At 57.7% G+C, this 21,951-nt stretch overlaps 1 protein-coding gene across 2 annotated transcripts in view; it reads right to left on the reverse strand.

The window, feature by feature from the left end:
• LOC115643412 (DLA class II histocompatibility antigen, DR-1 beta chain-like) overlaps positions 1-21,951 on the reverse strand; it is a 288,794-nt gene that overhangs the window by 173,699 nt on the left and 93,144 nt on the right. The window lies entirely within an intron of this gene.

Here is a 21,951-nt window from a genome sequence, read left to right on the forward strand (position 1 = left end):
AATATCAGGGTTGGAAGGGACCTCAAGAGGTCAGCTAGTCCAACCCCCTGCTCAAAGCAGGACCAACCCCAACTAAATCATCCCAGCCAGGGCTTCCTCAAACCGGGCCTTAAAAACCTCTAAGGAAGGAGATTCCACCTCCTCCCTAGGGAACCCAGTCCAGTGCTTCACCACCCTCCCAGGGACAAAGTTTTTCCTAATATCCAACCTAAACCTCCCCCCCCCCCCCCCGCAACTTGAGACCATTACTCCTTGTTCTGTCATCTGCCACCACTGAGAACAGTCTAGATCCATCCTCTTTGGAACCCCCTTTCAGGTAGTTGAAAGCAGCTATCAAATCCCCCCTCACTCTTCTCTTCTGCAGACTATACAATCCAAGTTCCCTCAGCCTCTCCTCATAAGTCATGTGCTCCAGCCCCCTAATCATTTTTGTTGCCCTCCGCTGGACTCTTTCCAATTTTTCCACATCCTTCTTGTGGTGTGGGGCCCAAAACTGGACACAGTACTCCAGATGAGGCCTTACCAATGCTGAATAGAGGGGAATGATCACGTCCCTTGATCTGCTGGCAATGTCCCTGCTTATACAGCCCAAAATGCTGTTAGCCTTCTTGGCAACAAGGGCACACTGTTGACTCATATCCAGCTTCTCGTCCACTGTAACCCCTAGGTCCTTTTCTGCAGAACTGCTGCCGAGCCATTTGGTCCCTAGTCTGTAGCAGTGCATGGGATTCTTCCGTCTTAAGTGCAGGACTCTGCACTGTCCTTGTTGAACCTCATCAGGTTCTTTTGGCCCAGTCCTCTAATTTGTCTAGGTCTCTCTGTATCCTATCCCTACCCTCCAGTGTATCTACCACTCCTCCCAGTTTACTGTCATCTGCAAACTTGCTGAGGGTGCAGTCCATGCCATCCTCCAGATCATTAATGAAGATATTGAACAAAACCGGCCCCAGGACCGACCCTTGGGACACTCCGATTGAAACTGGCTGCCAACTAGACATGGATCCATTGATCACTACCCGCTGAGCCCGACGATCTAGCCAGCTTTCTATCCACCTTATAGTCCATTCATCCAGCCCATACTTCTTTAACTTGCCGGCTAGATACTGTGGGAGACTGTATGAAAATCTTTGCTAAAGTCAAGGAATAACACGTCCACTGCTTTCCCCTCATCCACAGACCCAGTTATCTCCTCATAGAAGGCAATTAGGTTAGTCAGGCATGACTTGCCCTTGGTGAATCCATGCTGACTGTTCCTGATCACTTTCCTCTCCTCTAAGTGCTTCAGAATTGATTCCTTGAGGACCTGCTCCATGATTTTTCCAGGGACTGATGTGAGGCTGACTGGTCTGTAGTTCCCCGGATCCTCCTTCTTCCCTTTTCTAAAGATGGGCACCACATTAGCCTTTTTCCAGTCATCCGGGACCACCCCCGATCGCCAGGAGTTTTCAAAGATAATGGCCAATGGCTCTGCAATGATATCCGCCAACTCCTTTAACACCCTCGGATGCAGCACATCCAGCCCCATGGACTTGTGCTCATTCAGCTTTTCTAAATAGTCCTGAACCACTTCTTTCTCCACAGAGGGCTGGTCACCTCCTCCCCATACTGTTCTGCCCGGTGCAGCAGGCTGGGAGCTGACCTTGTCTGTGAAGACAGAGGCAAAAAAATCATTGAGAACATTAGCTCTTTCCACATCCTCTGTCACTAGGTTGCCTCCCTCATTCAGTGCGGGGCCCACACTTTCCTTGACTTTCTTCTTGTTACTAACATACCTGAAGAAACCCTTCTTGTTACTCTTAACATCTCTTGCTAGCTGCAACTCCAAGTGTGATTTGGCCTTTCTGATTTCACTCCTACAGCCTGAGCAATATTTTTATACTCCTTCCTGGTCATTTGTCCAATCTGGGAGAGGAGACCCAGGTGACCCTGCTTCCCTGGGATGCTGGTGCATGGAGCTGGCCCTGAGGCTGGGATCTGAGCCGCAAGTCTGGCTCGGGGGGGTCTGGGGCTAGGGAAACTGTCACCTGAAGGAGCTGACTCAGGATGAGAAGTGGATCCAAAGAGCCTTACGTTGTTCTCCCTACTCTCTCCCCTTTCTAGCACCCAAGGCACTTTGTTGTGCTCCAGTAACCCAGGATCAATCACTGCTGCTTTTTCATCTTGCAATATCAGATACATCTCACAATAATACCCGTACGTTTAAACACATAAAGTCTCCCTCTGTGATAAGCTCACCAAAAACATTAAAAGCCTACATTACTCTTCTGCTGGCCAGTGTGTCTTTCCATTCAGCCCTGCATCTTCTCCCCAGTTTCCTAAATAATAGGAACAAAACAAAACAAACAAAATTGCAAAGAGCAAACGTGTAAAAGCCAAAGAAAGGGCAGGGGGGAGCCAACATTTTTTTTTGCTTGGGGCGGCAAAAAACCTAGAGCCGGCCTTGCTGGAACTGATGAAGGAGCTGGGACGGCGGTGTTCAGGGAGCACACAGGGCAGGGTCTGAAGTGGTAAGAAGTTACCCAGATTGGGGGTGAGGGGCTAGGATGGGGGGGGGCTCATGGAGCACACAGAATAGGGTTCAGCAGGGTCAGGGATTACTGGGGGGTGTAGGGCTGGGGGAGGGGTTGGAATGGGGGGATCAGGGAGCACACAGGACAGGGTCTGGCAGAGTCAGGGGTTACCCAGGGCAGGGCTTAGAGATGAGGGGCTGGGATTCAGGAGGGTCCAGCAGGTTAGGGATCACAGGGCTGCAGGGCACAGGTTGCCCTATACCAGGGCACCGGGAGGCTGCTGTCCCTCCAGCCAGCTGGGATCTTTCTCCAGCTTGGGGCGCACCCTGTCCCCTGGACTGGGGATGGAGCAGACACGGCTCATGCAGAGCCTGGACCCAGCTCTTGCTGCAGAAGTTTCACCCAGCAACCGGTGACCCAACGGCCCCAGGGCCTGCTATTGGTGCTTCTGGATCTGCACCCGGTGCACGGAAAGTCCCTGGCAAAGCCCTGGGTCCTGAGAACATGTGCCAAGGAACCAATCCTGGGCGAGTCCCTGGCATCGGCCCAGCATGGGGGCTGGGGAGCAGCGCCCAGTGCATCACGGAGTGGGGAGCGGCCCAGCCTAGAAACACCGTAAGGGAACTAAGCCAGATAGGCCGGCTGGGCCAGCTGAGAAAATCCTGCCTGGATCCCCCCTCCACTCTGAGAGAGGGATCCCCTCATTTCACACTCACCCAAGCAAGGGGCTTCCAAACCCTCCCTTGGGGAAAGGGTCCCCCAGTTCACAGATCCCCCAGCCCCAGGACTCCCCCCAACAGCTCACAGACTACTCACAAGCCACATTTCCACAGACATGGAAAAAGTTGTGCTCAGCAAGAAGCCATCCTGCTTGAAAGGAGATGTGGGAACAGTGATCAAACATTAAACAATCAATATACAAAGGATGGAAAAAGGGGGAGTAAATGGTAACTAATATGTTACAAGTCAACAAATATAGTGATGGATAAGGGAAGCTAAAGGATTCAATGGCCATCAGGGTTAAGGCCAATATAAAGACATTTAAAAAAAAACATTAGGAACAAAAATACCCCTCGGTCAGGTATAGGTCCATTGCTAGATGCAGATGGTAAAACATTTAACGATGCAGAAAAGGAAGAAATGTCCCACAGCTATTCCTGCCTGTGTTTGGAGTGACGCAGGAGGCTGGGTCCATCCTGGGACAGAACATTTCCCATCTCTAGCAAAGGACAAGGTGAGGCAGCATCTGCTAAACTCAGACACTTTCAAATCAACTGTCCTGGATCATTTACACCCAAGAGTCTCAAAGGAACTAGATGAGTGGACTTTGAGGTTAAATACAGCCCAAGGCCAGGCAGCCCATCTGGGCACCTAGGACGCAGGTTGTACCTGTAGGACGGGGACTGCCTTGGAAAGCCATAACTCAGAGACAGGCTCAAGGGTCAGGACAGATATCTGCCTTACCGTGAATTTTCAGTGCAGGGCTGTGGCAAGGCAGGCTGAGGAGATCCTTGGCTGTATACGCAGGGGAATATTGAGTAGAAGTAGGGACGTGACCCTGCCTGTGTAGGGTGCATTGGTGAGACCGCCAGAGATTGCTGGGTCCAGCTCTGGGGTCTGCACTTGAAGAGGGATGTGGAAATGCTGGAGTGAGTTCAAAGGAGGGCAGAAAAAAGCTCCATGTCCACGGGCCGGGTAACAACCCTTAGGCGATGAGGCTAAGGGCTGAGGGGGCTGATCACTGGGGCTAGGCCCTGGGCCCCAGACAGATCTGAGAGTGGGGCGGCTTCTGAGTCCTGCTGAGAAAGGCAGAACAAGAGCCGATGGCTGGAAGCTGAAGTCAGACAGAACTCGGTTTGAAATAAGGGGCAGTCTCCCAGCAGAGGGTGGGGACTGACACTGGAACAGCTCCAAGGGAGGTGGGTGGCGATTCACACCCTCGCGGAGTCATTGAAACGAGATGGTTTCAGAGTAGCAGCTGTGTCAGTCTGTATCCACAAAAAGAACAGGAGGACTTGTGGCACTTTAGAGACTAACACATTTATTTGAGCAGCTTCAGAGACTCTGTCCAGCTCACATGCCCTTGGGGGCTTTCCCCTTCCGCTGCAGCGTGGAGTGTGGGTCACTGGCTGGGCTCAGCAGATTGGGTCCCTGCCATTGAAGGGGTGTTGGCCTTTGGGGCCCCTTGGTTCCTCCTGGGCTCTGGCTGGGGACACATCAGCTCGGTCCCTCAAGGGCTGAAATGCTTTGGTCCAACCAGGCACTAGGGACTGGCCACGAGTCCCTGGCCTGGGCTGGGCTGCAGGGTGACTGGCCAGGGATCCGATGGTCCCAGCTGGCCTGGATCTCTATGGAGCCATGCTGGGGGGCTGCTCCTGGTGGGTGTCACTCCCGGCTCAGCACCTGCTGCGGCCAGGGGAGTCCGGCCCTGATTCACCAGTCTGGGCGCTGCCTTGAGGGCTGGGCTGGGTGCAGGGTGTTTGGGAGCTGGGATCCTGGGGCTCATTAGGGTGAGGGGGACCCAGACCTTCACCCTCCCCCAGCGCTAGCCCCCAGCCCTGCCCCCAACTTAACCCGGCCCCCCCAATCCGACCTGTCACACCCGTGCTGGCAGCTGGCCCCAGCCCAGCCCCCGACCCCCAATTCCCCCGGGGCGGGTGGGTCCCACATCCCAGCCCCCCCGGACTAACACCCCCTCCCTGGTTAGCCCCCCCCCCATGGCTCTCAGTGCATCTCCACACAGGTGGGGGGGGGTCTGTGTCCATGGCAGGGCTGGTGCGAGCGTTTGTCCCATCCCCCCCACAGGCCCAGAGTCCCCCCATCGCCCCTGTACAGCCCCACCCCTCGGGCTTCCCTCAGAAACTTCCACTTCACCTTGAACTCAAGTAACCCCCCCCATTCCCCGGCCAATCAGCGCGCGGCCCTGGAAGCGTCATCGGTCTCCGGCAGATTCCGGCCGGGCGGGGCTGACGGGCTGGAGCAGCTGGGCGGGTTGGGCTGATGAGGGAGAGGGGGCCTGGGGATAGGGGGCAGCGGATCTCCCAGCCCCTCACCCCCGCAGGCTCAGTCCCGCCCGCCCGAAGGGAGCTGAGGTCAGTCGCCCTCTGAGCCCAGAGGAGTTTTGCACAAAGCCTGAAATCAGGATCGGGGAGGGGGGCACCAGAGCCCGAGCAGCTCCCCCCGCCCCGGCCTGGCTCCCATAGCTGAGCCCCCAGCCCAGCCCTCCCCCAGTGCCCAGCTGGCCTCAGGACAGCCAGCCCCTGGCTCTGGGAGGGGAGTGGGGTCTGATTATTAGAGCAGCGGGGGCTGGGAGCCAGGACTCCTGGGTTCTGACCTCAGTTCGGGGGTCTGGTGAGTTACAGGGGAGAGGGGATGGGAGCCAGGACTCCTGGGTTCAGTTCCTCCCTTTGCCCATGCTGTGCTGTGAGCACTGGGGTGAATCCCTCCCTGTCTGGGGCTCTGTTCCCAGCTGTGACGGGGGGCTGGCGACCCCTCGTTGTCTTGTCATCTTAGGGTGTAACCTCCCAAGGGCAGAGCCCGTGGGTCTGGGCAGCTCCCGGCACAACCCGGCCCCGCTCCCAGCTGGGTTCCGTACAGCCCCAGGGCAGGGACTGGCTGGCTCACGGGGGCAGGAAAGGGGACACAGGACCTTTCCCATCCTGGGGGCACTGGCTCCGATCCAGCCCCAGGTTTGGCTCTTCAGCTGCCTGCTCCAGTCTCCTCAAACCCACCCTTGGGCCAAGTTGTGACGATGCTGCCTGTAGGAGCCAGCTGAGGTCACTCAATTAGGGTGAACTGCAAACAAAACGGGGCAGACAAACCCCAAACGCTGGTGGATCTTCCAATACTTAGATTTACCAATCAGCTCCAAACAGCTTCTATAGTACCTCACTGGTTACTCGGAATCCAAACAACACAGTTCCCTTAAAGTGCCCAGCCTCAGGCCTCCGTCCAGACACACCTGTCAGATATGATGCTGATTCCTGAAAATCTTATCTCACTGTATAAAAGAAAAGGTTCTTCCAACCCCAAAGGATCAGCAACACACCCAGGTCCAATTATAGCTTAGATCTTACCCAAAATACACACTACAGCCAATTCTTATTAACTGAGCTAAAATTTATTACAAAAGAAAAGAGAGAGAGTGTTGTTTAAAAGATCAATCTACAGACAGACTGAATTCGCCTCTTGAGGTTCAGACACAGCAGAGATGAGTTTGTAGTTGCCAAAAGTCCTTTTAGAAACAGTCCAGAGATTCTAGGCCAATGTCCATATTCAGGGTGGCTCCAGTCAATGACTGGGGATCTCAATCCTTATGGCTCGAGGTTTCCCCCTCTTGAAACCCAAAGCAGATCTGAGATGAAGCAGGATCGTGTCCCAGGTTCTTATACATTTCCAGCAGCCTTTCAGCCTGAGAAAAGAATCGACTTAACTCCCTCTCCCAAACATCCTGGCAATTAGCACAGAGTAATTTATCCATTAAACAGTTCAGATACAGTTACCACACCCTTCAAAGAGACACGGAGACAATAACACTATTTCCCTCGGGTATCTTCCTAAATGTTGCAAAGAATCCGATGCATCTGAGGAAGTGGGTATTCACCCACGAAAGCTCATGCTCCAAAACGTCTGTTAGTCTATAAGGTGCCACAGGATTCTTTGCTGCTTTTACAGATCCAGACTAACACGGCTGCCCTCTGATACTTCCTAAATGTTAATATTCTATTTTTGATCTTTGAATCAAAGCTATAGCAATAGACAAGACTTGTTTTCTTACTCACAAGACCTGAGCAAACTCCTACCCCTCTGCCTCTAACAATGCAGACTTGCATTTCAAAGCTCTGCTCATTTACAGATCTTCCTAACCAGTCTCCAAAGTTTGGCCCTGGGTCAGGTCAATCTGGGAGGTAATTAACTCTTTCTGGCCCTGTCACCTTTCAGTGAGATATTATATTATACTCATAATGTCACACAAGTGCAGCCAGTTTGTACGATCCCGATTCCCAGCCCCAGCAGTTGACTGGTGCCCTCCAGGGTTTTCCCTGCACAGCCGGCTCCAGGCAGCTGGAGGTGCCGGATGCAGATGCTGAGCACTGAGCTTTGGTCCTGTGGAGTTTGGGATCGGATCAGACAGGTGTGTGATTTAAACAGGCCTGTCGAGGGGCAGGAATCCCTGAGCAGCTCAGCCTGGCCAGGGCCTGTCGAACCTGGTCCCCGTCTCTCACAGAGACCAGCCCCAGCTGCTCCGGGACGAGGGGCAGGAACCTCACAGAGAAGAGATAACCTGCCCAGGGAGAAGTTTAACCCCCCGTAGCCGGAGTTAAGCTGCTGTCCTGCCGCAGGTGGTGTTTGACCCCATCTCAATCCCTTATTAACCCTTACGAGATACCCTCACGGTCCATATACACCTCCACTTCTTGTGTGAATCCTGCTGAGCTCCCAGTGCGATCTTGTGGCAGAGAGTTCCATAGGCCAGAGGTGCATCTGTCCTTTTGCCAGCTTTACATTGGCCATGATTCAGTTTCACTGACTGTCCCCTTGTTCTTCTAGTAATTATTTTTAATACTGCACTGTCTAGAGGCCCCAGACTCCCTGTTGTGCCAGGGGCTGCACATACACCCCCAGACCAAGACTTCAGCCTCACCACTGTGCCAGGCATCACCCACACTCCCTCAGCAGAGATCAGGGCCCCACTGTGCCAGGCGCTGCACAGACCCCTACTGAGATTGGGGTTGGATGGGGCCAGCTGTCCATGGGGAAAGTCCCCAGCACCGTGAGGCTGACCCCGGGTCCAGCGTCTCAGTGCTGGGTCCCCGCGTGAGGGCCGAGTGATGCTGCATCTGCCTAGGGTTTCGGTTCCTACCCTGCTGCCCTGCACTGGGCAGAGTCCGGCCTTGGGGGAAGTGAAAGGCAGAAGATGGCTGGTTCCAGGGCTCGGAGAGGAAGTCGCCCTGGCTGGGCAGTTCCCCCGGGCCAGGCAGCCCCGTGGCGGGGCCAATGGGGAGGGAGAAGGGCTCCACGTCACCTGTCTCTAGGGCAAGGGGAGCGCAGAGCCCAGGGCATGCAGAACTCGGGCTGCTGGCAGGGCCCCTCGTCCCTGCTGGGGCAAACAGCCATTGCAACCAACAAGCCCCTGCATCAGAACTAGGCCCCCTAGAGGGGAAAGGCCCCATAGCTTACTGCCCCCCCATCAGCCTGTCTCCCCATAATGGGGGTGGACTGGAACTGGTGCCCATAAAAGGGAGAGGCCCTATACCCTGCTCCCCCACAAACCAACCAGTCACCCCAATTCCCCTCCAGCCTGGAGCCATTTGATCACTTGGGCCTCATTCCTCTGCGGTTGAAAGCACAGAAGATGTGTCTGAAATTAGGCCAGGAGTCCTTGCCCCCAGCCACCCCCCCATGCTCTATCCACTAGACCCCACACCCCTCCCATAGCCGGGGAGAGAACCCAGGAGTCCTGGCTCCCAGCCCCCCTGCTCTAACCACCAGCCCCACTCCCAGGGCCGGGTTGAGAACCCAGGAGTCCTGGCTCCATGTCCTCCTGCTCATAGACTCTAAGGCCAGAAGGGACCATTGTGATCATCTAGTCTGACCCCTGCACATTGCAGACCACAGCCCCTCACTCACCCGTTCCTGTGACAGACCCCGAACCTCTGGCTGAGTCGCTGACACCCTCAAACCATGGGTTAAAGATGTCACATGACAGAGACTCCACCATTGACACTAGTTTAAACCTGTCCGTTCCCTGTGTCCCATGCTGCAGAGGAAGGTGAAACACACTCCTCCCCATCCCGCTGCTAAATCTGACCCAGGGGAAATTCCTTCCCCACCCGCCATCTGGTGATCAGTTAGACTCTGAGCATGTGGGTGAGTGTGCCGAAGGATTTTCTGTGTTCTCTAGGTTGCATGTGGGGGTGGGGGGCCTCAGTTTCCCTGGGTGTTGCTGGTTTAATGAGGTGAGGGGAGAGGGAATTTGTTGGTACACAGGACCAGAGAGGGACTCGGGACCCCGGCCGATGGCCTGGAGGATGGAGACCCCAGTGACTGGTGACCTGGAGACCCAGCTCAGGCGTGGCAGCCGGTTCTGGCCAGTGGGGGACAATGGGCTGCAGGAAGAGGACCCTGGTGATCTGACCAGCCGGATCCAGCCAGAGGGGCCAGAGGGGGCCTAAGAGGAGAAGAGACCCAGGCCACCCTGTTTACGACCCTGTTTCCCTGGAGAGAAGACAATGGACAGAGGGGGGGATTTGGGGCCAGGGATATCGGAGGCCCAGCTGGGAAGCAGAGGGGCTCGGGGCTGGAGAGGGGGAGCAGGCAGAGCCGACCTGGCTGCAGGGGGACTGGGATGTGCTGGGCTGAGGGAAGCCAGGCCTGAGGCCCTGAGAGTTTCTTATGCTGTGTTCAACTCTCAATAAACCCTCCTGTGTTACGCTGGCTGAGAGTCACTCCGGTCCAGAGGACAGGGCGAGGGAGGGGCATCAATCCCTTCGGGGGTGGAGGCCTGGGGGGTCCAAAGTGAGGGGACTCCCTGAGGGGCCCACGGAAGAGACAGACGTGCTAAGGCTCAGAGAGGTGCGGCTCCAGGAGGTGGAGGGGCCTGACCCTGGGAGAGAGTGGCCCCCCGAGAAGGGTTGTCTCACTGAAAGGGGCACCCCCCATGGACCACGCGTGGGCACGACCTGTGAGTCCGTGACAATGTGGTAGCAGAGGATGGTTAGCAGATGCCCCCTGTAGATGTTTGGCTGCGGGCGCAGGCGCTTCGCAGTGAGTGGCTGCCAGCGATAGAACGAGGGTATTGAACGGAACCAGCCTGGCAATGGCCTAGAACCGGCTCCGTAGGAGCGACCTGGCAGGTCTGGGCAGGGAGAGGGGGCTGAGTGTGGGGAGGCTCCCTAAGGAGCGGCTGATTGCTCAGCTTGTAGAGAATGACCAGTCTGAGGAACAGGCTCCAGACCCCAGGGGGGCTCCTGGGGTGCCCGGTGAGCTGGGGAGTAGCAGGGGGGGCAGTCTGTGTAGCGAGCGGGAGGGTGTCAGACCTGACTCCCCAGTCAGCACAGGGAGACCCCAGTCAGGTTCCTCCCTCGAGGAGCTGCGGAAACTAGAGCTGGAGCTGAAAGCGAAGGAGCTGGCGCTGGAGGAGTGGAGGCTGGTGGACAGAGAGAGAACGAGAGGACCGTGTAGAACAGAGAAAACACGAGTTGGCGATGGAGGAGTGGCGGGCCAAGAGGGCCTGCCAGGGGGTAAGTGGGGAAGGGCCCCGAGACTCCAGTGTTGGGGGTACTCCGGACACCAAACTGCTGCCCCAGTTCAAGGAGGGGGGGATATTGATGCCTATCTCACAGCCTTTGAGAAGGTCTGTGATCTGAACCACATTGACCCCACAGACAGGCTGCACTGTCTGACCCCCCTGCTCGGTCCCAAGGCTATAGAGGAGTTCAGCCAAATGGATGGTGTTGAGACGGGAGACTGTGACCTGTTCAAACAGGCTTTGCTGCTGAAGTTTGAACTGACCCCCGAGGCGAACAGGAAACAATTCCAGGGTGTACGCAAGACCCCAGGTGTCACTTAGAAGGAGGTTGCCAACCTGCTGGGGGAATATCTCCGCAAGCGGGGGAAGGGCACAGGGGCCACCACCGCAGAGGACGTGTATAACCTGGTGGGGTTGGAGCAGCTGTACAACATCTGCCCTCCAGACCTTAAGATGTGGCTAGTGGACCGGAAGCCCAAGGATCTGTGCAGTGCGGGGTCACTGGCGGATGAGTTTGTGGACAGCAGATCGGGGCAGGAGGGAGACCCACATTGGGGGCTCAGAAGGGGAGTCACCCAGAGACCTCTCCAAGGTGGACTCCAGGAAGCCCAGCTCAAGGGTGGCTGGGAACGCTGGGGTTGGCTGACCCCCTGCATGGGACTTGAGGGACTGTGGCCAAAAGGGGACAAGGTGGCCCAGTGCCTGAAGATGAAGGAAAAGGTAGCCAAGCAGTACCCGAGGGGTGTTAACTGGGTGGAAGCCCACCCAGAGGGGGCAATGCCAGGCAAGGGGGCTGCAGTTGAGAGGGCTGTGCCAGGGGGAGGGGACCGCCAGGCCAGGCCAGGCCAGCAGGAGAAGGCGGGGCCCCAGGTCCAGAGCGGCCGTGCTCCATCCGCCAGGTGAGCGTGGGACAGGCCCCAGGGGACAATCGACACATCATCCCCATTGAGGTGGGGGGAAGGAGCATCCAGGGGTTCTGAGACACGGGCGCGGAGGTGACGCTGGCGCGGTCTGAGGGGGTGGACCCAGACCAGCTAGTGCCCGATGCCTAAATGACCCTGAGGGGAGTGTTCGGGCCCCCTGTCAAGGTGCCTGTAGCGAGGATACACCTGAAATGGGGGCTAAGGAGGGACCAAAGAGGTCGGGGTGCACGATCACCTGCCTGCCGAGGTGCTAATGGGTAATGACTTGGAGAACTGGCCGGATGGCACTCAGAGTGCCCTGGTCCTTACCCAGAGCCAGAGCCAGTGAGGATTGTGGGACCTCCCGAGGAGGGGGCCCGAAGTGCCGAGGGTAGGGCTCGACAGGGCTGGGCCAGAACCTCCGTCCCAGGGTGGGAAACTGAGGCACCACTGGCCAGGGCTGTATCCTCGGACGCAGCAGCTGAATTCCAAACGGAGCTGCAGGTGGATCCCTCCCTGGAGAAACTGAGGGCCCTGGCAGGCCACGGCGGGGCAGGGTCCCAGGGGGAGGACCGCCGGGGGCGATTCCTGTGGGAGAAGGGATTCCTGTACCGGGAATGGGCTGGTTCCGGGCACACTGAACCTTGGACAGGGGGGAGGCAGTTGGTGGTTCCCCAGAGGTACCACCGCAGACTGTTGTACTTGGCCCACGATATTCCCCTGTCAGGGCATCAGGGCATCCGGCGCACCAGGCAAAGGCTGCTGCAGAACTTTTACTGGCCTGGGGTCTTTGACATTGTCTGACAGTATTGCAGGTCCTGCGATTCCTGCCAGAGGGTGGGGAAGGCCCGGGACGAAGGTAAAGAACCGCTGAGACCTTTGCCCATCATAGAAGAACCTTTCCAGAAGGTGGCCGTGGACATAGTGGGGCCCCTCAGCAGGGTGACCCAGGCAGGGAAGAAATTCATCCTGATGGTAGTGGATTTTGAGGTGGTGGCCTTGTCGTCTATCGAGGCAGACACTGTGGCAGACGCACTGCTGACCATCTTCAGCAGAGTGGGGTTTCCCAAGGAGGTCCTTACAGACCAAGGGTCTAACTTCATGTCAACCCTGCTCCAGTGCTTGTGGGAGAAGTGTGGGGTCCGACACACCTGGGCCTCAGCCTACCACCCTCAGTCCAATGGGCTGCTGGAGAGATTCAATGGGACCCTAAAGAGGATGCTGAAAACCTTTATGGACCAGCATCCGCAGGACTGGGACAAGTATTTACCCCACCTGCTGTTTGCATATAGGGAAGTGCCCCAGGAATCCGCAGGGTTTTCCCCGTTCGAGTTGCTGTACGGGAGGAAGGTGAGGGGACCCCTGGACTTGATGAGGGCCGAGTGGGAGGGAAAGGCCTCTCCAGACAGAGAATCAGTGGTGGAGTATGTACTGGCTTTCCGGGAAAAGCTCATGGAGCTCAGGACTGGCTTTAGGAAGTGCGGGGTCCAATTCAAACACTTTCGGTGGGGCCCTGGCAGGGATGACTTAAAAAAAAAAGTGGAAAAAAAAGCCTTTAATTTCTTTCATGTATTATTTACTTTCCATAACTATATAAATAATACAATTATATATTATGTACATTGCATCATTGTCACGGAGTGTGGGGGAGTCCAGCCCTGCACCCCTCTTCCTGGGACCCACAGTGACTCTTAGCCAGCCAGTAAAACAGAAGGTTTATTGGACAACAGGAACACCGGTTACAGCAGAGCTTGCAGGCACAGTCAGGACCCCTCCACCGAGTCCTTCTGGGCTTTCAGGGTGCTTGGATCCTAGCTAGGATACCCTGAATTCAACCCACACAGCCCCAAGCCCAAACTCAAACTGCTTCCCTCCTGCCACTCCCTTCCTTTGTCCCCTTCCCGGGCAAAGGTGTTGACCTTTCCCCTCCCTTACCTAGCTCAGGTTACAGGCCCTGGCATCGTCCATCCCCTAAAGTCCTCCCCTGCTCTCCCACTCCCCACAGAGACAGTCCCTACTGCATCACATCTCTCCCCCCTTCGAGACTGAACTGAGCGGGGTCACTCTGCCCAGTGACCTGGGGAAGTTCAGGGTCCCCTCTCCGGGACAACGCATCCGCTGTCAGGTTGGCACTTCCCTTCACATGGACCACGTCCATGTCATAGTCCTGCAGGAGCAGGCTCCACCTCAGGAGCTTGGCGTTGGCTCCTTTCATCTGGTGCAGCCAGGTCAGGGGAGAGTGGTCGGTGTACACGGTGAAGTGTCGCCCAAAGAGATATGGCTCTAGCTTCTTAAGGGCCCACACCATGGCCAGGCCTTCCTTCTCGATGGCCGCGTAGCTTTGTTCCCGGGGTAGCAGCTTCTTACTCAGGTACACGATGGGGTGTCTCTCCCCCTTTTCATCCTCCTGCATTAACACCGCCCCCAGTCCTGTGTCTGAGGCATCAGTGAACACCATAAAGGGTTTGTCAAAATCTGGGTTTGCCAGAACTGGGCCACTAACCAGAGCCCCCTTCAGCGCCCGGAAAGCCTCCTGGCACTGCTCAGTCCAGATCACCTTGTCTGGCTTCCCCTTTTTGCACAGTTCAATGATGGGGCCGGCTATGGCACTAAAGTGGGGCACAAACCTTCGATAGTACCCCGCCATCCCAATAAAGGCCTGGACCTGCTTTTTGGTTTGGGGAGCAGGCCAGTCTCTGATCACCTCCACCTTGGCTGGTTCCGGCTTCAGGCAGCCGCTCCCCACCCGATGGCCCAGGTAAGATACTTCAGCCATCCCCACCTTGCACTTCTACGCCTTTACTGTTAACCCAGCCTTTCGGAGTCGGTCTAGGATTTGTTTAACCTGGGACATGTGGTCCTCCCAGGTCTGGCTGAAGACGCAGATGTCGTCAATATACGCCACGGCAAAACTCTCCATCCCCCTCAGTAGCTGATCCACCAGGCGCTGGAAGGTGGCCGGCGCTCCCTTGAGGGCGAAGGGCAGGGTCAGAAACTCGTAGAGCCCCAGAGGGGTGATAAAGGCCGATTTCAGCCTGGCATCTGCGTCCAGCGGCACTTGCCAGTAGCCTTTGGTAAGATCCATAGTGGTGAGGTACCGAGCACCTCCCAGCTTGTCTAGGAGCTCGTCAGGCCTGGGCATAGGGTAGGCATCAGATACGGTAATGGCATTGAGATTTCGATAGTCCACACAGAACCGGACTGACCCATCCTTCTTGGGGACCAGCACCACTGGCGAGGCCCAAGGGCTGGAAGACGGCTGGATCACCCCCAAAGCCAGCATGTCCCTGACCTCTCTTTCAAGATCCTGGGCAGTTTTACCAGTGACCCGAAAAGGGGAGCATCTTATAGGGGGATGTGACCCGGTCTGCACCCGGTGGACAGTCAAATTAGTGCGTCCAGGCTGGTTGGAAAACAGCTGTCGGTACAGATGCAGCACCCCTCTGATCTCAGCGTGCTGGCCCGGGGTCAGCTGATCAGAGAGGGGAATCGCCTCCACCGGGGAACCCGCTTTGGTCCCAGGGAATAGATCCACTAAGGGGTCATCTCCCTGCCCTTCCCAATGTCCACACACGGCTAACACCACATTCCCCCTGTCATAGTATGGTTTCATCATGTTCACATGGTACACCCGACAGTGATGTGCCCGGTTCGACAGCTCCACCACATAGTTTACCTCATTCAGTTGCTTGATAACCTTGAAGGGCCCTTCCCAGGCGGCCTGGAGTTTGTTTCTCCTCACGGGGATAAGAACCATCACCTGATCTCCGGTGGCGAAGGCACGGGCCCGTGCCGTGCGGTCATACCAGACCTTCTGCCGCCTCTGGGCTCGGGCCAGATTCTCCCTGGCCAGGCCCATGAGCTCGGCCAGTCTTTCCCGGAAGGTCAGGACATACTCCACCACTGACTCTCCCTCGGGAGCAGCCTTCCCCTCCCATTCATCCCTCATCAGGTCTAGGGGCCCCCTCACCCGCCTTCCATACAACAGTTCGAAAGGTGAAAACCCGGTAGATTCCTGGGGTACCTCCCTGTACGCAAACAGCAGGTGAGGTAAGTACTTGTCCCAATCTTGCGGATGCTGGTTCATAAATGTTTTTAGCATCATCTTCAGCGTCCCGTTGAACCTTTCTACCAGCCCGTTGGACTGGGGGTGATACGCTGAGGCCCAGTTGTGCTGGACCCCACATTTCTGCCATAAGGACCGGAGCAGGGCCGACATGAAGTTGGACCCCTGGTCCGTTAAGACCTCCTTGGGGAACCCCACCCGGCTGAAAATTGTCAGCAGCGCATCTGCCACTGTGTCTGCTTCGATAGAGGACAAGGCCACCGCCTCGGGGTAGCGAGTGGCAAAATCCACCACCACCAGGATGTATTTCTTCCCCGACCGGGTCGTCTTGCTGAGGGGTCCCACTATGTCCATGGCCACCTTCTGGAAAGGTTCTTCTATGATGGGTAAAGGCCTCAAAGCCGCTTTCCCCTTGTCCCGGGCCTTCCCCACCCTCTGGCAGGGGTCACAGGATTGGCAGTACTGTCGGACATGGGTAAAGACCCCAGGCCAGTAAAAGTTCTGTAGCAGCCTCTGCCCGGTGCGACGGATTCCCTGGTGCCCTGCGAGAGGGATGTCATGGGCCAGGTACGGCAGCTTGTGACGAAACTTCTGGGGAACCACCAGCTGCCTCCTGATCCCCCATGACTCTACTTCCCCTGGGGGAGCCCATTCTCGGTACAGGAACCCCTTCTCCCACAGGAACCTCTCCTTGCAACCTCTCCTCATGGTCTGTACCGCACTAAGGTCAGCCCGGTCCCTGTGCTTCCGCAAGGAGGGATCTTTCTGCAACTCGGCCTGGAACTCAGCAGCTGGGACAGGAATGGGGACCGGCTCTCTCTTGCTGGCTGGGTCTGAGGCCGCAGCCTCTCTGCACCGTGCCCCTGGGCATTCCCCACTCCCTGAGTTAGGGTCCTGCACCTCGGGTCGAGTACCTTCCTCGTTGTCGGGGAGCAGTGCCATTTGCCGACTCTGACTACGAGTCACGACCAGGGCACTCTGGGTGTTACTAGGCCAGTCCTCAAGGTCCCCTCCCATTAACACGTCAGTGGGCAAATATTGGTGTACCCCCACATCCTTGGGGCCTTCCTTGGCCCCCCATTTCAGGTATACCCTTGCCACGGGTACCTTGAATGGGGTCCCACCCACGCCCATCAGGGTCAGGTAGGTGTCGGGCACCATCCGATCTGAGGCCACCATCTCGGGCCGGGCCAGCGTCACCTCTGCGCCCGTGTCCCACTACCCAGTGACCTTCCTCCCATCCACTTCCAGGGAAACAATGCACTCTTTCCGGAGGGGCAGCCCCACGCCCACCCGGTAAACCAAAAACCCGGAACCTGGAGCATCCACAGGTGGTATGTTGCCAACCCCCCTTTCCTGGGAATGTAGCCCCTCCTCCGATTGGGTTTTTACCCAGTCCACCCTCTGCGGGTTGGGTCTGCTTGGTCTGTCCCTGAGCTTGGGGCACTGGGCCCGTATGTGACCTCGTTGGCCACAGCGATAGCAGCCCATATCTCGTGGGTCCCCTTGAGTGGGTCGGAGGGACCTGCCGCTGGATGTTCCCCTTTTGGGGGGATTCTCCATAGGACCCCGCTGGGAGGTCCCAGGATGACTCTCTCTCTGCGTTGAGGCAGGCCTGCTCCTTCGAGACTCCTCCCTGCCATCCCCTGCCCGACTGTCCACAAATTGGTCGGCCAGCTGGCCTGCGTGCTGTGGGTTCTCCGGCTTCTGGTCCATCAATCACAGCCTCAGGTCGGACGGGCACTGCTCGTACAGGTGCTCCAGTATGAATAGGTCAAGCAGGTCCTCTTTAGTTTGGGCCCCAGCTGTCCACTTGCGGGCATACCCCTGCGCCCGGTTGACCAGTTGTAGGTGTGTGACCTCACGGGTTTTAGGCTGGCTCCGGAACTTTTTCCGGTACATCTCAGGAGTCAGCCCAAACTCGCGGAGCAGGGCCTGTTTGAACAGTTCGTAGTCCCCTGCCTCCGCCCCTTTCAGTCGGCTGTACACCTCCACGGCTGTGGAGTCCAGTAAGGGGGTGAGAACTGCGATCCTGTCTGCAGGGTCAACCCTGTGCAGCTCGCAGGCATTCTCAAAGGCCGTCAGGAAGGTATCTATGTCCTCCCCCTCCTTACGCCGGGGCAGCAAGTGCTTATCAAAGCTCTTTGTAGGCCTGGGTCCCCCCTCACTCACCGCAGCTGGGGCCCCACTGCTCGCCAGCCGGGCCAGGTCCAGCTCATGTTTACGCTGTTTCGCCTTCTCCTCCAGCTCTCGCCTCTTTAACTCGAGCTCTTCCCGTCTCAGCTCCCTTTCATATTCCAGCCGCCTCCGCTCCACGGATGCCGAGCGTTGCCGGGAGGATCCCCTGCTGGGGGGTGAGCTTCGCCGGGAGGATCCCTTGCTGGCCGGGGGTGTCACGGTGCCCTCGGTATACACTGGGCTCCTCCCCGCCCTTCCCCTACGCCTAGGAAGGGGGGGTCTCGGGAAGCCCTCGTCCGCCGGCTGACCACTCCCAGCGGGGACAGACACTGGTGCCTGCGCTGCATCTGCTCGGCTGCTTCCCTCAGAGACAGGGCTCCGTTCATTCATGCGGTCTCCCTGCTCCAGCTGGGCAATCAGCTGGTCCTTGGTGCATCTCCCCGGGCGCAGCCCCCTCTGCTTGCACAGCTCCAGCAGGTCGCACTTGCGCCGCTTGGCATACATCTTCCTGCTGGCCACTCACAGGCCGGGGTGCTCGCCGCTCCCCACGGTTTCCAGGGGGACCCCTAGTGCACCAGCCCTTCTTGAGGTCACCACCTCTCTGCCAGGGTCGAGCTGCAGACTCCTCCGCCCCTGGGACCGCTCGCTGCAATCCCCCGGGGGACCCTGTTACTGCAAAGTCCTTCTCACTGGGCACACACTCCCAGGGGTTAATCACCCCTTCGTTTTACTGCTCCCCAGTCACTTACTGCAGGAAGCGCCGTCCATGGGGTGCAGTATATCCCGCCGCTGCCACCAGTTGTCACGGAGTGTGGGGGAGTTCAGCCCTGCACCCCTCTTCCTGGGACCCACAGTGACTTTCAGCCAGCCAGTAAAACAGAAGGTTTATTGGACAACAGGAACACAGGTTACAGCAGAGCTTGCAGGCACAGTCAGGACCCCTCCACCGAGGCCTTCTGGGCTTTCAGGGTGCTTGGATCCTAGCTAGGATACCCTGAATTCCACCCACACAGCCCCAAGCCCAAACTCAAACTGCTTCCCTCCTGCCGCTCCCTTCCTTTGTCCCCTTCCCGGGCAAAGGTGTTGACCTTTCCCCTCCCTTACCTAGCTCAGGTTACAGGCCCTGGCATCGTCCATCCCCTAAAGTCCTTCCCTGCTCTCCCATCCCCCACAGAGACAGTCCCTACTGCATCACATTCATATATGCTGTTGATTGGTTATTAATGACCGCCCGTTTCACATGTGTGGGTCCCCGCCACTCCCTGGGGGTGTGCACTTGTGTGGGTCCCAGCTGCTCCCTGCCCCCCTCATTGAAGCAGGAGTGCAGGGTTACTGCCCTGGGAGCTGCAGGCACCAGTGGACATGAGGATGGCTGGAGACAGGGCAGGGGGTTTGGCAGGGGCTGGCTGTGGGCACGGGGTGCAGAGCTGGCTGCAGGCAGGGGGAGCAGGGCTGGAGTGGGCAGGGCAGGGGGTGCAGTAGAGGCAGCTGGAGCCCCAGCCCTTTAAATAGTCTCCAAACCCCCTGCTATCCCAGGGCTTTGGGGGCTATTTAAAGGGCCTGGGACTCCCCAGCTTCTATCCCACCCTGGACCTTTTAAATAGCCGCGGGAGCCCTTGGGAATGCGTGGGGGTGGCGGGGCTCTGGCAGCTATTTAAAGGACTGGGGTGGCAGAGGCAGCTGGAGCCCTGACCCTTTAAATAGCCCCTGGAGCCCCTCACTACCCCAAGGCTCTGGAGGCTATTTAAAGTCCCGGAGCTCCAGCCGGGAGAGCAGGGCCACGGGGCTTGCCACGCTCCAGCCGGGGCTCCAGCCAGGAGAGCAGGGCCACGGGGCTTGCCGCGCTCCAGCCGGGGCTCCAGCCAGGAGAGCAGGGCCACAGGGCTTGCCGCGCTCCAGCCGGGGCTCCAGCCAGGAGAGCAGGGCCACGGGGCTTGCCGCGCTCCAGCCGGGGCTCCAGCCAGGGCTGTGGGGCTTGCCGCGCTCCCGCCTGCGCTTCGCTCAAAGGAGCGGGAGCACGGAAGACCCCTGAGCAGATCGCAGCCAGGGACCCAGGGTAAGTTTGAAAAAAAAAAAATGTCTAAGGCGCGGGGCCCGATTCCTAGGAATCGGGCGAATCAGCCTAAAGCCGGCCCTGGTGGAGCTCATGGGCTTGGCCATGGGAGACCTAGCCAGGGCCCATGGGAAGCAGAAGGTCTGGTACGACCGCTCAGCACAGGCCCACTCTTATGCTACCAGGGACCAGGTGATGCTCCTCATCCCCGTGAGGAGGAACAAGCCGCAAGCTGCCTGGGACGGCCCCTTCAAGGTCATCAGACAGGTAAACCAGGTGAACTATGTGGTGGAACTGTCCAGCCAGGCACACAGCCACCGGGTGTATCATGTCAACATGATGAAACCGCACTGGGACAGGGAGAAGTTGGTGCTGGCTGGATGTGGGCAGTGGGAGGAGAAGGGAGAGGATCCCCTGGTGGGACTCCTCCCTGAGGCAGGGGCTAACCCCCACTGAAATCAATTCCCCTCTCTGACCAGCTAACCCCTGCCCAGCAGGCAGAGATCAGAGCGGTGCTGCATTCATACCGGCAGCTGTTCTCCATCCGGCCTGGGCTCACTAACCTGGCTGTCCGCCGGGTGGAGACGGGAACCAACCCTCCCATCAGGTGTTCCCCATTCAGGGTCACTAGGAAAACAGCCCAGGGCCTGGAGAGAGAGGTCGGGGATATGCTGGCTTTAGGGGTGATCCAGCCGTCCTCCAGCCCCTGGGCCTCACCGGTAGTGCTGGTCCCCAAGAAGGATGGGTCAATCCGGTTCTGTGTGGACTATCGGAAGCTTAATGCCATCACCGTATCTGATGCCTACCCCATGCCTAGGACCGATGAGATCCTAGACAAGTTGGGGGGCGCCTGGTACCTCACTACCATGGATCTTACCCAAGGCGACTGGCAGGTGCCTTTGGACCCGGAGGCCTGGGTGAAGTCTGCCTTCACCACCCCAATAGGGCTCTTTGAGTTCCTGGTCCTGCCTTTCGGCCTCAAGGGAGCACCTGCCACCTTCCAGCGCCTGGTGGATCAGTTGCTCAGGGGTCTGGAGGACTTTGCTCTGGCGTATATTGACGATATCTGTGTCTTTAGCCAGACCTGGGAAGAACATGTGTCCCAGGGGAAGAGGGTGTTGGGTCGCCTCCAGGATGCAGAACTGACCATAAAAGCTGGAAAGTGCAAGGTGGGGATGGCGGAGGTGTCATACCTGGGCCAAGGTGGGGGGCGGCCACCTGAAGCCAGAGCCGGCCAAGGCGGAGGTGATCCAGGACTGGCCCGCTCCCCAGATTAAGAAGCAGGTCCAGGCTTTCATTGGGATGGCGGGGTACTACCGGAGGTTTGTGCCCCACTTTAGCTCCCTGGCGGCTCCCCTCACGGAGCTGTGTAGGACGGGGAAGCCAGACAAGGTGGTCTGGACCGAGCAGTGCCAGAGGGCTCTCTATGCGCTGAAGGGGGCACTTATCCAGGGCCCGGTGCTGGTAAACCCGGATTTTAACAAACCCTTCCTGGTGTTCACCGACGCCTCAGACACAGGGCTGGGGGCGGTGCTGACGCAAACTGATACGAAGGGGGAGAGACACCCCATCGTGTACCTGAGCAAGAAGTTGCTACCCCGGGAGCAGAACTATGCGGCCATGAAGAAGGAATGCCTGGCCATGGGGTGGGCCCTTAAGAAACTGCAGCCGTATCTATTTGGGCGGCGCTTCACCGTGTACATCAACCACTCTCCCCTGACGTGGCTGCACCAGATGAAAGGGGCTAATGCCAAGCTGCTGAGATGGAGCCTGCTCCTCCAGGGGTACGACATGGAGGTGGTTCATGTGAGGAGGGGGGCAATGTTATAGATGATGCTTTATCATGGGGTGGGGGCCCTGAACTTCCCCAGGTCACTGGCTAAGTGACCCTGTTCCGTTCAGCCACGAAGGGGGGAGAGATGTGACGAAGTGGGGGAGTTTCTTAGGGTTTTCTGTGTTTTCCAGTGGGTTGCATGCTTAGCGGGTAGGAC

The sequence above is a fragment of the Gopherus evgoodei genome, unplaced genomic scaffold (assembly GCF_007399415.2).
Source record: "Gopherus evgoodei ecotype Sinaloan lineage unplaced genomic scaffold, rGopEvg1_v1.p scaffold_58_arrow_ctg1, whole genome shotgun sequence".
Taxonomy (NCBI): Eukaryota; Metazoa; Chordata; order Testudines; family Testudinidae; genus Gopherus; species Gopherus evgoodei.